Consider the following 15,538-nt stretch of genomic DNA (forward strand, 5'->3'; position numbering starts at 1 on the left):
TCGACCATCCTGCCACTCAATTTGGGATGGTCTTCATTGTTGGTTGAATATACAAATTATACTACGGCAAACTGCCAAATTGATGTATCTTCTATATTTTGTCTTTTTTTTCTATGGTCCACAGTGCGACTCAAACCTTCCACTGAGTTGTCCCCAAAAAGCCATCCCAACAGCCAAGATGATCCCCTTAAATTCAAACAATAGTATTCGTCAGGAGTGGGACTTGAACCCACGCCTCCATTTGGAGACAAGAAGCCTCCATTTACCATTGGAAGATTACACCTTGAGTCTGGCGCCTTAGACCACTCGGCCATCCTGACAAGATGTCGATGAGCCTCGTTACATGTGGGTGGTTTAAAAATGTACCACAGAGTACTGAAGGACTTGCATTTTGTATAAATTATCCTTGTGACGATAGACCAATCTTGAGCCCAGAAGCCCATATTCATCATGGAAACAATTACACCTTGTGACTGGGGCCTGAGCCAACTCAGACGTCCTGACGGTTTTTGGTTAAATATCTTTACTGTTTGTTGGATTGAAACCTAAAAGGGGGTACAATGCCAAGCACTTTTTTTCAAATATATTTTATCCTTGTTACTGTGGTACACAAACGTGGAACTGATCAATCTTGAAGAAACTGTCACACAGCCAACTCAGTTCCCAAAACGTCAAATGAGCGAACTTGTCCGGAGTGGGATTTGAACCCATGGTTCCATTCGGAGACCTGAAGGCTTAATTCCTTAGAAAAAGGGATGCGTACTAAGTCTGCCACCTTAGACCACACGACCAGGGTTACATTAAATTTGGGATGGTCTTCATTGTGGGTTGAATATACAAATTATCCTACGACAAACTGCCAAATCGATGCATCTTCTATATTTTTTCATTTTTTTCTATGGTCCACAGTGCGACTCAAACCTTCCACTGAGTTGTCCCCAAAAAACCTTCCAAACAGCCAAGATGATCCCCTTAAATTCAAACAAAAGAATTTGTCAGGAGTGGGATTTGAACCCACGCCTCCATCCGGAGACCAGAAGCCCCAATTTACTATTGGAAGATGAACGCCTTGAGTCTGGCGCCTCAGACCGCTCGGCCATCCTGACAAGGTGTTGATTGTCCTCTTCACATGTGGGTGGTTTAAAAATGTACCACGGAGTATTGAAGGATTTGCACTTTATATAAATTATCCTCGTGACAGTCGTCCAATCTTGAGCCCAGAAGCCCAAATTCACCATGGAAAGAATTACACCTTGTGACTGGGGCCTGAGCAAACTCAGCCGTCCTGACAGTTTTTGGTTTAATGTCTTAACTGTTTGTTGGATTGAAAGCTAAACGACGGCGCAATGCCAAGCACTTGAATTTGATATATTTTGTACTTGTTATGATGGTACACAAACATGGAACTGATCAATATTGAAGAAACTGTCGCACAGCCAACACAGTACCCAAAACATCACATGAAAGAACTTGTTCGGAGTGGGATTTGAACCCACGGGTCCATTCAAAGACCAGAAGGCCTAATTCCTCAGAGAAGAGAGTACGTCTTGAGTCTGGCGACTTAGACCACTTGGGAAACCTGGCAGTCAATGGGAGTTGGTCTTTATTGTTGGTTGAATATACAAATTATACTTCGGCAAACTGCCAAATAGATGTATCTTCTATATTTTGTCTTTTTTTCTATGGTCCACAGTGCGACTCAAACCTTCCACTGAGTTGTCCCCAAAAAGCCATCCCAACAGCCAAGAAGATCCCCTGAAATTCAAACTAAAGTATTTGTCAGGAGTGGGACTTGAACCCACGCCTCCATCTGGAGACCAGAAGCCCCAATTTAATATTGGAAGATTAACACCTTAAGTCTGGCGCCTTAGACCGCTCGGCCATCCTGACAAGGTGTTGATTATGCTCTTCACATGTGGGTGGTTTAAAAATGTACCACGGAGTATTGAAGGACTTGCACTTTATATAAATTATCCTCGTGACAGTCGTCCAATCTTGAGCCCAGAAGCCCCAATTCACCATGGAAAGAATTACACCTTGTGACTGGGGCCTGAGCCAACTCAACCGTCCTGACAGTTTTTGGTTTAATGTCTTAACTGTTTGTTGGATTGAAAGCTAAAAGACGGCGCAATGCCAAACACTCGAATTTTATATATTTTGTACTTGTTATTATGGTACACAAACATGGAACTGATCAATATTGAAGAAACTGTCGCACAGCCAACACAGTACCCAAAACATCACATGAAAGAACTTGTCCGGAGTGGGATTTGAACCCACGGGTCCATTCAAAGACCAGAAGGCCTAACCGCTCAGAGGAAGGGGATCGTCCTAAGTCCAGCGACTTAGACCACTCGACCATCCTGCCACTCAATTTGGGATGGTCTTCATTGTTGGTTGAATATACAAATTATACTACGGCAAACTACCAAATTGATGTATCTTCTATATTTTGTCTTTTTTTTCTATGGTCCACAGTACGACTCAAACCTTCCACTGAGTTGTCCCCAAAAAGCCATCCCAACAGCCAAGATGATCCCCTTAAATTCAAACAAAAGTAATTGTCAGGAGTGGGACATGAACCCACGCCTCCATTTGGAGACCAGAAGACCCTATTTACCATTGCAAGAGTACACCTTGAGTCTGGCGCCTTAGACCGCTCGGCCATCCTGACAAGATGTTCATGATCCTCTTTACATGTGGGTGGTTTAAAAATGTACCACGGAGTACTGAAGGACTTGCATTTTGTATAAATTATCCTCGTGACGACAGACCAATCTTGAGCCCAGAAGCCCATATTCACCATGGAAAGAATTACACCTTGTGACTGGGGCCTGAGCCAACTCAGCCGTCCTGACGGTTTTTGGTTAAATGTCTTTACTGTTTGTTGGATTGAAACCTAAAAGGGGGTGCAATGCCAAGCACTTTCTTTCAAATATATTTTGTCCTTGTTACTGTGGTACACAAACGTGGAACTGATCAATCTTGAAGAAACTGTCACACAGCCAACTCAGTTCCCAAAACATCAAATGAGCGAACTTGTCCGGAGTGGGATTTGAACCCATGGTTCCATTCGGAGACCAGAAGGCCTAATTCCTCAGAAAAAGGGATGCGTACTAAGTCTGCCACCTTAGACCACACGACCAGGCTTACATTCAATTTGGGATGGTCTTCATTGTGGGTTGAATATACAAATTATCCTACGACAAACTGCCAAATAGATGCATCTTCTATATTTTTTCATTTTTTTCTATGGTCCACAGTGCGACTCAAACCTTCCACTGAGTTGTCCCCAAAAAACCTTCCAAACAGCCAAGATGATCCCCTTAAATTCAAACAAAAGAATTTGTCAGGAGTGGGATTTGAACCCACGCCTCCATCCGGAGACCAGAAGCCCCAATTTCCTATTGGAAGATGAACGCCTTGAGTCTGGCGCCTCAGACCGCTCGGCCATCCTGACAAGGTGTTGATTGTCCTCTTCACATGTGGGTGGTTTAAAAATGTACCACGGAGTATTGAAGGATTTGCACTTTATATAAATTATCCTCGTGACAGTCGTCCAATCTTGAGCCCAGAAGCCCAAATTCACCATGGAAAGAATTACACCTTGTGACTGGGGCCTGAGCCAACTCAACCGTCCTGACAGTTTTTGGTTTAATGTCTTAACTGTTTGTTGGATTGAAAGCTAAAAGACGGCGCAATGCCAAGCACTTGAAATTTATATATTTTGTACTTGTTATGATGGTACACAAACATGGAACTGATCAATATTGAAGAAACTGTCGCACAGCCAACACAGTACCCAAAACATCACATGAAAGAACTTGTTCGGAGTGGGATTTGAACCCACGGGTCCATTCAAAGACCAGAAGGCCAAATTCCTCAGAGAAAAGAGTACATCTTGAGTCTGGCGACTTAGACCACTCGGGAAACCTGGCAGTCAATGGGAGTTGGTCTTTATTGTTGGTTGAATATACAAATTATACTTCGGCAAACTGCCAAATAGATGTATCTTCTATATTTTGTCTTTTTTTCTATGGTCCACAGTGCGACTCAAACCTTCCACTGAGTTGTCCCCAAAAAGCCATCCCAACAGCCAAGATGATCCCCTGAAATTCAAACTAAAGTATTTGTCAGGAGTGGGATTTGAACCCACGCCTCCATCCAGAGACCAGAAGTCCCAATTTAATATTGGAAGATTAACACCTTGAGTCTGGCGCCTTAGACCGCTCGGCCATCCTGACAAGGTGTTGACTATCCTCTTCACATGTGGGTGGTTTAAAAATGTACCACGGAGTATTGAAGGACTTGCACTTTATATAAATTATCCTCGTGACAGTCGTCCAATCTTGAGCCCAGAAGCCCCAATTCACCATGGAAAGAATTACACCTTGTGACTGGGGCCTGAGCCAACTCAACCGTCCTGACAGTTTTTGGTTTAATGTCTTAACTGTTTGTTGGATTGAAAGCTAAAAGACGGCGCAATGCCAAACACTCGAATTTTATATATTTTGTACTTGTTATTATGGTACACAAACATGGAACTGATCAATATTGAAGAAACTGTCGCACAGCCAACACAGTACCCAAAACATCACATGAAAGAACTTGTCCGGAGTGGGATTTGAACCCACGGGTCCATTCAAAGACCAGAAGGCCTAACCGCGCAGAGGAAGGGGATCGTCCTAAGTCCAGCGACTTAGACCACTCGACCATCCTGCCACTCAATTTGGGATGGTCTTCATTGTTGGTTGAATATACAAATTATACTACGGCAAACTGCCAAATTGATGTATCTTCTATATTTTGTCTTTTTTTTCTATGATCCACAGTGCGACTCAAACCTTCCACTGAGTTGTCCCCAAAAAGCCATCCCAACAGCCAAGATGATCCCCTTAAATTCAAACAATAGTATTTGTCAGGAGTGGGACTTGAACCCACGCCTCCATTTGGAGACCAGAAGCCTCAAATTTACCATTGGAAGATTACACCTTGAGTCTGGCGCCTTAGACCGCTCGGCCATCCTGACAAGATGTTGATGAGCCTCGTTACATGTGGGTGGTTTAAAAATGTACCACAGAGTACTGAAGGACTTGCACTTTATATAAATTATCCTCGTGACAGTCGTCCAATCTTGAGCCCAGAAGCCCCAATTCACCATGGAAAGAATTTCACCTTGTGACTGGGGCCTGAGCCAACACAACCGTCCTGACAGTTTTTGGTTTAATGTCTTAACTGTTTGTTGGATTGAAAGCTAAAAGACGGCGCAATGCCAAACACTTGAATTTTATATATTTTGTACTTGTTATTATGGTACACAAACATGGAACTGATCAATATTGAAGAAACTGTCGCACAGCCAACACAGTACCCAAAACATCACATGAAAGAACTTGTCCGGAGTGGGATTTGAACCCACGGGTCCATTCAAAGACCAGAAGGCCTAATTCCTCAGAGAAAAGAGTACGACTTGAGTCTGGCGACTTAGACCACTCGGGAAACCTGGCAGTCAATGGGAGTTGGTCTTTATTGTTGGTTGAATATACAAATTATACTTCGGCAAACTGCCAAATAGATGTATCTTCTATATTTTGTCTTTTTTTCTATGGTCCACAGTGCGACTCAAACCTTCCACTGAGTTGTCCCCAAAAAGCCATCCCAACAGCCAAGATGATCCCCTGAAATTCAAACTAAAGTATTTGTCAGGAGTGGGACTTGAACCCACGCCTCCATCTGGAGACCAGAAGCCCCAATTTAATATAGGAAGATTAACACCTTAAGTCTGGCGCCTTAGACCGCTCGGCCATCCTGAGAAGGTGTTGATTATGCTCTTCACATGTGGGTGGTTTAAAAATGGACCACGGAGTATTGAAGGACTTGCACTTTATATAAATTATCCTCGTGACAGTCGTCCAATCTTGAGCCCAGAAGCCCCAATTCACCATGGAAAGAATTACACCTTGTGACTGGGGCCTGAGCCAACTCAACCGTCCTGACAGTTTTTGGTTTAATGTCTTAACTGTTTGTTGGATTGAAAGCTAAAAGACGGCGCAATGCCAAACACTCGAATTTTATATATTTTGTACTTGTTATTATGGTACACAAACATGGAACTGATCAATATTGAAGAAACTGTCGCACAGCCAACACAGTACCTAAAACATCACATGAAAGAACTTGTCCGGAGTGGGATTTGAACCCACGGGTCCATTCAAAGACCAGAAGGCCTAACCGCTCAGAGGAAGGGGATCGTCCTAAGTCCAGCGACTTAGACCACTCGACCATCCTGCCACTCAATTTGGGATGGTCTTCATTGTTGGTTGAATATACAAATTATACTACGGCAAACTGCCAAATTGATGTATCTTCTATATTTTGTCTTTTTTTTCTATGGTCCACAGTGCGACTCAAACCTTCCACTGAGTTGTCCCCAAAAAGCCATCCCAACAGCCAAGATGATCCCCTTAAATTCAAACAATAGTATTCGTCAGGAGTGGGACTTGAACCCACGCCTCCATTTGGAGACAAGAAGCCTCCATTTACCATTGGAAGATTACACCTTGAGTCTGGCGCCTTAGACCACTCGGCCATCCTGACAAGATGTCGATGAGCCTCGTTACATGTGGGTGGTTTAAAAATGTACCACAGAGTACTGAAGGACTTGCATTTTGTATAAATTATCCTTGTGACGATAGACCAATCTTGAGCCCAGAAGCCCATATTCATCATGGAAACAATTACACCTTGTGACTGGGGCCTGAGCCAACTCAGACGTCCTGACGGTTTTTGGTTAAATATCTTTACTGTTTGTTGGATTGAAACCTAAAAGGGGGTACAATGCCAAGCACTTTTTTTCAAATATATTTTATCCTTGTTACTGTGGTACACAAACGTGGAACTGATCAATCTTGAAGAAACTGTCACACAGCCAACTCAGTTCCCAAAACATCAAATGAGCGAACTTGTCCGGAGTGGGATTTGAACCCATGGTTCCATTCGGAGACCTGAAGGCTTAATTCCTCAGAAAAAGGGATGCGTACTAAGTCTGCCACCTTAGACCACACGACCAGGCTTACATTCAATTTGGGATGGTCTTCATTGTTGGTTGAATATACAAATTATACTTCGGCAAACTGCCAAATAGATGTATCTTCTATATTTTGTCTTTTTTTCTATGGTCCACAGTGCGACTCAAACCTTCCACTGAGTTGTCCCCAAAAAGCCATCCCAACAGCCAAGAAGATCCCCTGAAATTCAAACTAAAGTATTTGTCAGGAGTGGGACTTGAACCCACGCCTCCATCTGGAGACCAGAAGCCCCAATTTAATATTGGAAGATTAACACCTTAAGTCTGGCGCCTTAGACCGCTCGGCCATCCTGACAAGGTGTTGATTATGCTCTTCACATGTGGGTGGTTTAAAAATGTACCACGGAGTATTGAAGGACTTGCACTTTATATAAATTATCCTCGTGACAGTCGTCCAATCTTGAGCCCAGAAGCCCCAATTCACCATGGAAAGAATTACACCTTGTGACTGGGGCCTGAGCCAACTCAACCGTCCTGACAGTTTTTGGTTTAATGTCTTAACTGTTTGTTGGATTGAAAGCTAAAAGACGGCGCAATGCCAAACACTCGAATTTTATATATTTTGTACTTGTTATTATGGTACACAAACATGGAACTGATCAATATTGAAGAAACTGTCGCACAGCCAACACAGTACCCAAAACATCACATGAAAGAACTTGTCCGGAGTGGGATTTGAACCCACGGGTCCATTCAAAGACCAGAAGGCCTAACCGCTCAGAGGAAGGGGATCGTCCTAAGTCCAGCGACTTAGACCACTCGACCATCCTGCCACTCAATTTGGGATGGTCTTCATTGTTGGTTGAATATACAAATTATACTACGGCAAACTACCAAATTGATGTATCTTCTATATTTTGTCTTTTTTTTCTATGGTCCACAGTACGACTCAAACCTTCCACTGAGTTGTCCCCAAAAAGCCATCCCAACAGCCAAGATGATCCCCTTAAATTCAAACAAAAGTAATTGTCAGGAGTGGGACATGAACCCACGCCTCCATTTGGAGACCAGAAGACCCTATTTACCATTGCAAGAGTACACCTTGAGTCTGGCGCCTTAGACCGCTCGGCCATCCTGACAAGATGTTCATGATCCTCTTTACATGTGGGTGGTTTAAAAATGTACCACGGAGTACTGAAGGACTTGCATTTTGTATAAATTATCCTCGTGACGACAGACCAATCTTGAGCCCAGAAGCCCATATTCACCATGGAAAGAATTACACCTTGTGACTGGGGCCTGAGCCAACTCAGCCGTCCTGACGGTTTTTGGTTAAATGTCTTTACTGTTTGTTGGATTGAAACCTAAAAGGGGGTGCAATGCCAAGCACTTTCTTTCAAATATATTTTGTCCTTGTTACTGTGGTACACAAACGTGGAACTGATCAATCTTGAAGAAACTGTCACACAGCCAACTCAGTTCCCAAAACATCAAATGAGCGAACTTGTCCGGAGTGGGATTTGAACCCATGGTTCCATTCGGAGACCAGAAGGCCTAATTCCTCAGAAAAAGGGATGCGTACTAAGTCTGCCACCTTAGACCACACGACCAGGCTTACATTCAATTTGGGATGGTCTTCATTGTGGGTTGAATATACAAATTATCCTACGACAAACTGCCAAATAGATGCATCTTCTATATTTTTTCATTTTTTTCTATGGTCCACAGTGCGACTCAAACCTTCCACTGAGTTGTCCCCAAAAAACCTTCCAAACAGCCAAGATGATCCCCTTAAATTCAAACAAAAGAATTTGTCAGGAGTGGGATTTGAACCCACGCCTCCATCCGGAGACCAGAAGCCCCAATTTACTATTGGAAGATGAACGCCTTGAGTCTGGCGCCTCAGACCGCTCGGCCATCCTGACAAGGTGTTGATTGTCCTCTTCACATGTGGGTGGTTTAAAAATGTACCACGGAGTATTGAAGGATTTGCACTTTATATAAATGATCCTCGTGACAGTCGTCCAATCTTGAGCCCAGAAGCCCAAATTCACCATGGAAAGAATTACACCTTGTGACTGGGGCCTGAGCCAACTCAACCGTCCTGACAGTTTTTGGTTTAATGTCTTAACTGTTTGTTGGATTGAAAGCTAAAAGACGGCGCAATGCCAAGCACTTGAAATTTATATATTTTGTACTTGTTATGATGGTACACAAACATGGAACTGATCAATATTGAAGAAACTGTCGCACAGCCAACACAGTACCCAAAACATCACATGAAAGAACTTGTTCGGAGTGGGATTTGAACCCACGGGTCCATTCAAAGACCAGAAGGCCAAATTCCTCAGAGAAAAGAGTACGTCTTGAGTCTGGCGACTTAGACCACTCGGGAAACCTGGCAGTCAATGGGAGTTGGTCTTTATTGTTGGTTGAATATACAAATTATACTTCGGCAAACTGCCAAATAGATGTATCTTCTATATTTTGTCTTTTTTTCTATGGTCCACAGTGCGACTCAAACCTTCCACTGAGTTGTCCCCAAAAAGCCATCCCAACAGCCAAGATGATCCCCTGAAATTCAAACTAAAGTATTTGTCAGGAGTGGGATTTGAACCCACGCCTCCATCCAGAGACCAGAAGTCCCAATTTAATATTGGAAGATTAACACCTTGAGTCTGGCGCCTTAGACCGCTCGGCCATCCTGACAAGGTGTTGACTATCCTCTTCACATGTGGGTGGTTTAAAAATGTACCACGGAGTATTGAAGGACTTGCACTTTATATAAATTATCCTCGTGACAGTCGTCCAATCTTGAGCCCAGAAGCCCCAATTCACCATGGAAAGAATTACACCTTGTGACTGGGGCCTGAGCCAACTCAACCGTCCTGACAGTTTTTGGTTTAATGTCTTAACTGTTTGTTGGATTGAAAGCTAAAAGACGGCGCAATGCCAAACACTCGAATTTTATATATTTTGTACTTGTTATTATGGTACACAAACATGGAACTGATCAATATTGAAGAAACTGTCGCACAGCCAACACAGTACCCAAAACATCACATGAAAGAACTTGTCCGGAGTGGGATTTGAACCCACGGGTCCATTCAAAGACCAGAAGGCCTAACCGCGCAGAGGAAGGGGATCGTCCTAAGTCCAGCGACTTAGACCACTCGACCATCCTGCCACTCAATTTGGGATGGTCTTCATTGTTGGTTGAATATACAAATTATACTACGGCAAACTGCCAAATTGATGTATCTTCTATATTTTGTCTTTTTTTTCTATGATCCACAGTGCGACTCAAACCTTCCACTGAGTTGTCCCCAAAAAGCCATCCCAACAGCCAAGATGATCCCCTTAAATTCAAACAATAGTATTTGTCAGGAGTGGGACTTGAACCCACGCCTCCATTTGGAGACCAGAAGCCTCAAATTTACCATTGGAAGATTACACCTTGAGTCTGGCGCCTTAGACCGCTCGGCCATCCTGACAAGATGTTGATGAGCCTCGTTACATGTGGGTGGTTTAAAAATGTACCACAGAGTACTGAAGGACTTGCACTTTATATAAATTATCCTCGTGACAGTCGTCCAATCTTGAGCCCAGAAGCCCCAATTCACCATGGAAAGAATTTCACCTTGTGACTGGGGCCTGAGCCAACACAACCGTCCTGACAGTTTTTGGTTTAATGTCTTAACTGTTTGTTGGATTGAAAGCTAAAAGACGGCGCAATGCCAAACACTTGAATTTTATATATTTTGTACTTGTTATTATGGTACACAAACATGGAACTGATCAATATTGAAGAAACTGTCGCACAGCCAACACAGTACCCAAAACATCACATGAAAGAACTTGTCCGGAGTGGGATTTGAACCCACGGGTCCATTCAAAGACCAGAAGGCCTAATTCCTCAGAGAAAAGAGTACGACTTGAGTCTGGCGACTTAGACCACTCGGGAAACCTGGCAGTCAATGGGAGTTGGTCTTTATTGTTGGTTGAATATACAAATTATACTTCGGCAAACTGCCAAATAGATGTATCTTCTATATTTTGTCTTTTTTTCTATGGTCCACAGTGCGACTCAAACCTTCCACTGAGTTGTCCCCAAAAAGCCATCCCAACAGCCAAGATGATCCCCTGAAATTCAAACTAAAGTATTTGTCAGGAGTGGGACTTGAACCCACGCCTCCATCTGGAGACCAGAAGCCCCAATTTAATATAGGAAGATTAACACCTTAAGTCTGGCGCCTTAGACCGCTCGGCCATCCTGAGAAGGTGTTGATTATGCTCTTCACATGTGGGTGGTTTAAAAATGGACCACGGAGTATTGAAGGACTTGCACTTTATATAAATTATCCTCGTGACAGTCGTCCAATCTTGAGCCCAGAAGCCCCAATTCACCATGGAAAGAATTACACCTTGTGACTGGGGCCTGAGCCAACTCAACCGTCCTGACAGTTTTTGGTTTAATGTCTTAACTGTTTGTTGGATTGAAAGCTAAAAGACGGCGCAATGCCAAACACTCGAATTTTATATATTTTGTACTTGTTATTATGGTACACAAACATGGAACTGATCAATATTGAAGAAACTGTCGCACAGCCAACACAGTACCTAAAACATCACATGAAAGAACTTGTCCGGAGTGGGATTTGAACCCACGGGTCCATTCAAAGACCAGAAGGCCTAACCGCTCAGAGGAAGGGGATCGTCCTAAGTCCAGCGACTTAGACCACTCGACCATCCTGCCACTCAATTTGGGATGGTCTTCATTGTTGGTTGAATATACAAATTATACTACGGCAAACTGCCAAATTGATGTATCTTCTATATTTTGTCTTTTTTTTCTATGGTCCACAGTGCGACTCAAACCTTCCACTGAGTTGTCCCCAAAAAGCCATCCCAACAGCCAAGATGATCCCCTTAAATTCAAACAATAGTATTCGTCAGGAGTGGGACTTGAACCCACGCCTCCATTTGGAGACAAGAAGCCTCCATTTACCATTGGAAGATTACACCTTGAGTCTGGCGCCTTAGACCACTCGGCCATCCTGACAAGATGTCGATGAGCCTCGTTACATGTGGGTGGTTTAAAAATGTACCACAGAGTACTGAAGGACTTGCATTTTGTATAAATTATCCTTGTGACGATAGACCAATCTTGAGCCCAGAAGCCCATATTCATCATGGAAACAATTACACCTTGTGACTGGGGCCTGAGCCAACTCAGACGTCCTGACGGTTTTTGGTTAAATATCTTTACTGTTTGTTGGATTGAAACCTAAAAGGGGGTACAATGCCAAGCACTTTTTTTCAAATATATTTTATCCTTGTTACTGTGGTACACAAACGTGGAACTGATCAATCTTGAAGAAACTGTCACACAGCCAACTCAGTTCCCAAAACGTCAAATGAGCGAACTTGTCCGGAGTGGGATTTGAACCCATGGTTCCATTCGGAGACCTGAAGGCTTAATTCCTTAGAAAAAGGGATGCGTACTAAGTCTGCCACCTTAGACCACACGACCAGGGTTACATTAAATTTGGGATGGTCTTCATTGTGGGTTGAATATACAAATTATCCTACGACAAACTGCCAAATCGATGCATCTTCTATATTTTTTCATTTTTTTCTATGGTCCACAGTGCGACTCAAACCTTCCACTGAGTTGTCCCCAAAAAACCTTCCAAACAGCCAAGATGATCCCCTTAAATTCAAACAAAAGAATTTGTCAGGAGTGGGATTTGAACCCACGCCTCCATCCGGAGACCAGAAGCCCCAATTTACTATTGGAAGATGAACGCCTTGAGTCTGGCGCCTCAGACCGCTCGGCCATCCTGACAAGGTGTTGATTGTCCTCTTCACATGTGGGTGGTTTAAAAATGTACCACGGAGTATTGAAGGATTTGCACTTTATATAAATTATCCTCGTGACAGTCGTCCAATCTTGAGCCCAGAAGCCCAAATTCACCATGGAAAGAATTACACCTTGTGACTGGGGCCTGAGCAAACTCAGCCGTCCTGACAGTTTTTGGTTTAATGTCTTAACTGTTTGTTGGATTGAAAGCTAAACGACGGCGCAATGCCAAGCACTTGAATTTGATATATTTTGTACTTGTTATGATGGTACACAAACATGGAACTGATCAATATTGAAGAAACTGTCGCACAGCCAACACAGTACCCAAAACATCACATGAAAGAACTTGTTCGGAGTGGGATTTGAACCCACGGGTCCATTCAAAGACCAGAAGGCCTAATTCCTCAGAGAAGAGAGTACGTCTTGAGTCTGGCGACTTAGACCACTTGGGAAACCTGGCAGTCAATGGGAGTTGGTCTTTATTGTTGGTTGAATATACAAATTATACTTCGGCAAACTGCCAAATAGATGTATCTTCTATATTTTGTCTTTTTTTCTATGGTCCACAGTGCGACTCAAACCTTCCACTGAGTTGTCCCCAAAAAGCCATCCCAACAGCCAAGAAGATCCCCTGAAATTCAAACTAAAGTATTTGTCAGGAGTGGGACTTGAACCCACGCCTCCATCTGGAGACCAGAAGCCCCAATTTAATATTGGAAGATTAACACCTTAAGTCTGGCGCCTTAGACCGCTCGGCCATCCTGACAAGGTGTTGATTATGCTCTTCACATGTGGGTGGTTTAAAAATGTACCACGGAGTATTGAAGGACTTGCACTTTATATAAATTATCCTCGTGACAGTCGTCCAATCTTGAGCCCAGAAGCCCCAATTCACCATGGAAAGAATTACACCTTGTGACTGGGGCCTGAGCCAACTCAACCGTCCTGACGGTTTTTGGTTAAATGTCTTCACTGTTTGTTGGATTGAAACCTAAAAGGGGGTGCAATGCCAAGCACTTTCTTTCAAATATATTTTGTCCTTGTTACTGTGGTACACAAACGTGGAACTGATCAATCTTGAAGAAACTGTCACACAGCCAACTCAGTTCCCAAAACATCAAATGAGCGAACTTGTCTGGAGTGGGATTTGAACCCATGGTTCCATTCGGAGACCAGAAGGCCTAATTCCTCAGAATAAGGGATGCGTACTAAGTCTGCCACCTTAGACCACACGACCATGCTTACATTCAATCTGGGATGGTCTTCATTGTGGGTTGAATATACAAATTATCCTACGACAAACTGCCAAATAGATGCATCTTCTATATTTTTTCATTTTTTTCTATGGTCCACAGTGCGACTCAAACCTTCCACTGAGTTGTCCCCCAAAAACCTTCCAAACAGCCAAGATGAACCCCTTAAATTCAAACAAAAGAATTTGTCAGGAGTGGGATTTGAACCCACGCCTCCACCCGGAGACCAGAAGCCCCAATTTACTATTGGAAGATGAACGCCTTGAGTCTGGCGGCTCAGACCGCTCGGCCATCCTGACAAGGTGTTGATTGTCCTCTTCACATGTGGGTGGTTTAAAAATGTACCACGGAGTATTGAAGGATTTGCACTTTATATAAATTATCCTCGTGACAGTCGTCCAATCATGAGCCCAGAAGCCCAAATTCACCATGGAAAGAATTACACCTTGTGACTGGGGCCTGAGCCAACTCAACCGTCCTGACAGTTTTTGGTTTAATGTCTTAACTGTTTGTTGGATTGAAAGCTAAAAGACGGCGCAATGCCAAGCACTTGAATTTGATATATTTTGTACTTGTTATTATGGTACACAAACATGGAACTGATCAATATTGAAGAAACTGTCGCACAGCCAACACAGTACCCAAAACATCACATGAAAGAACTTGTTCGGAGTGGGATTTGAACCCACGGGTCCATTCAAAGACCAGAAGGCCAAATTCCTCAGAGAAAAGAGTACGTCTTGAGTCTGGCGACTTAGACCACTCGGGAAACCTGGCAGTCAATGGGAGTTGGTCTTTATTGTTGGTTGAATATACAAATTATACTTCGGCAAACTGCCAAATAGATGTATCTTCTATATTTTGTCTTTTTTTCTATGGTCCACAGTGCGACTCAAACCTTCCACTGAGTTGTCCCCAAAAAGCCATCCCAACAGCCAAGATGATCCCCTGAAATTCAAACTAAAGTATTTGTCAGGAGTGGGATTTGAACCCACGCCTCCATCCGGAGACCAGAAGTCCCAATTTAATATTGGAAGATTAACACCTTGAGTCTGGCGCCTTAGACCGCTCGGCCATCCTGACAAGGTGTTGACTATCCTCTTCACATGTGGGTGGTTTAAAAATGTACCACGGAGTATTGAAGGACTTGCAATTTATATAAATTATCCTCGTGACAGTCGTCCAATCTTGAGCCCAGAAGCCCCAATTCACCATGGAAAGAATTACACCTTGTGACTGGGGCCTGAGCCAACTCAACCGTCCTGACAGTTTTTGGTTTAATGTCTTAACTGTTTGTTGGATTGAAAGCTAAAAGACGGCGCAATGCCAAACACTCGAATTTTATATATTTTGTACTTGTTATTATGGTACACAAACATGGAACTGATCAAT

At 43.3% G+C, this 15,538-nt stretch overlaps 6 non-coding genes across 6 annotated transcripts; all 6 read right to left on the bottom strand.

The window, feature by feature from the left end:
- Window positions 1-1,777: 1,777 nt before the first annotated feature.
- trnal-uaa (transfer RNA leucine (anticodon UAA)) lies at window positions 1,778-1,890 on the bottom strand. The gene is made up of 2 exons: window positions 1,853-1,890; window positions 1,778-1,823 (listed from the first exon to the last, which is right to left on the bottom strand). It is a non-coding gene; the product is annotated as a tRNA-Leu (tRNA).
- A 3,026-nt stretch (window positions 1,891-4,916) lies between these two features.
- On the bottom strand, window positions 4,917-5,029 carry trnal-caa (transfer RNA leucine (anticodon CAA)). Its single transcript has 2 exons — window positions 4,992-5,029; window positions 4,917-4,962 (listed from the first exon to the last, which is right to left on the bottom strand). It is a non-coding gene; the product is annotated as a tRNA-Leu (tRNA).
- A 2,240-nt stretch (window positions 5,030-7,269) lies between these two features.
- Window positions 7,270-7,382, bottom strand: trnal-uaa (transfer RNA leucine (anticodon UAA)). Its single transcript has 2 exons — window positions 7,345-7,382; window positions 7,270-7,315 (listed from the first exon to the last, which is right to left on the bottom strand). It is a non-coding gene; the product is annotated as a tRNA-Leu (tRNA).
- A 3,026-nt stretch (window positions 7,383-10,408) lies between these two features.
- On the bottom strand, window positions 10,409-10,521 carry trnal-caa (transfer RNA leucine (anticodon CAA)). Its single transcript has 2 exons — window positions 10,484-10,521; window positions 10,409-10,454 (listed from the first exon to the last, which is right to left on the bottom strand). It is a non-coding gene; the product is annotated as a tRNA-Leu (tRNA).
- Window positions 10,522-13,546: 3,025 nt separating this feature from the next.
- trnal-uaa (transfer RNA leucine (anticodon UAA)) lies at window positions 13,547-13,659 on the bottom strand. Its single transcript has 2 exons — window positions 13,622-13,659; window positions 13,547-13,592 (listed from the first exon to the last, which is right to left on the bottom strand). It is a non-coding gene; the product is annotated as a tRNA-Leu (tRNA).
- Window positions 13,660-15,116: 1,457 nt separating this feature from the next.
- trnal-caa (transfer RNA leucine (anticodon CAA)) lies at window positions 15,117-15,229 on the bottom strand. The gene is made up of 2 exons: window positions 15,192-15,229; window positions 15,117-15,162 (listed from the first exon to the last, which is right to left on the bottom strand). It is a non-coding gene; the product is annotated as a tRNA-Leu (tRNA).
- Window positions 15,230-15,538: the final 309 nt, after the last annotated feature.

This window comes from Idiotropiscis lumnitzeri, chromosome 12 (assembly GCF_059441095.1).
Source record: "Idiotropiscis lumnitzeri isolate Australia: NSW breed Sydney's pygmy pipehorse chromosome 12, RoL_Ilum_1.0, whole genome shotgun sequence".
NCBI classification, from domain to species: Eukaryota; Metazoa; Chordata; class Actinopteri; order Syngnathiformes; family Syngnathidae; genus Idiotropiscis; species Idiotropiscis lumnitzeri.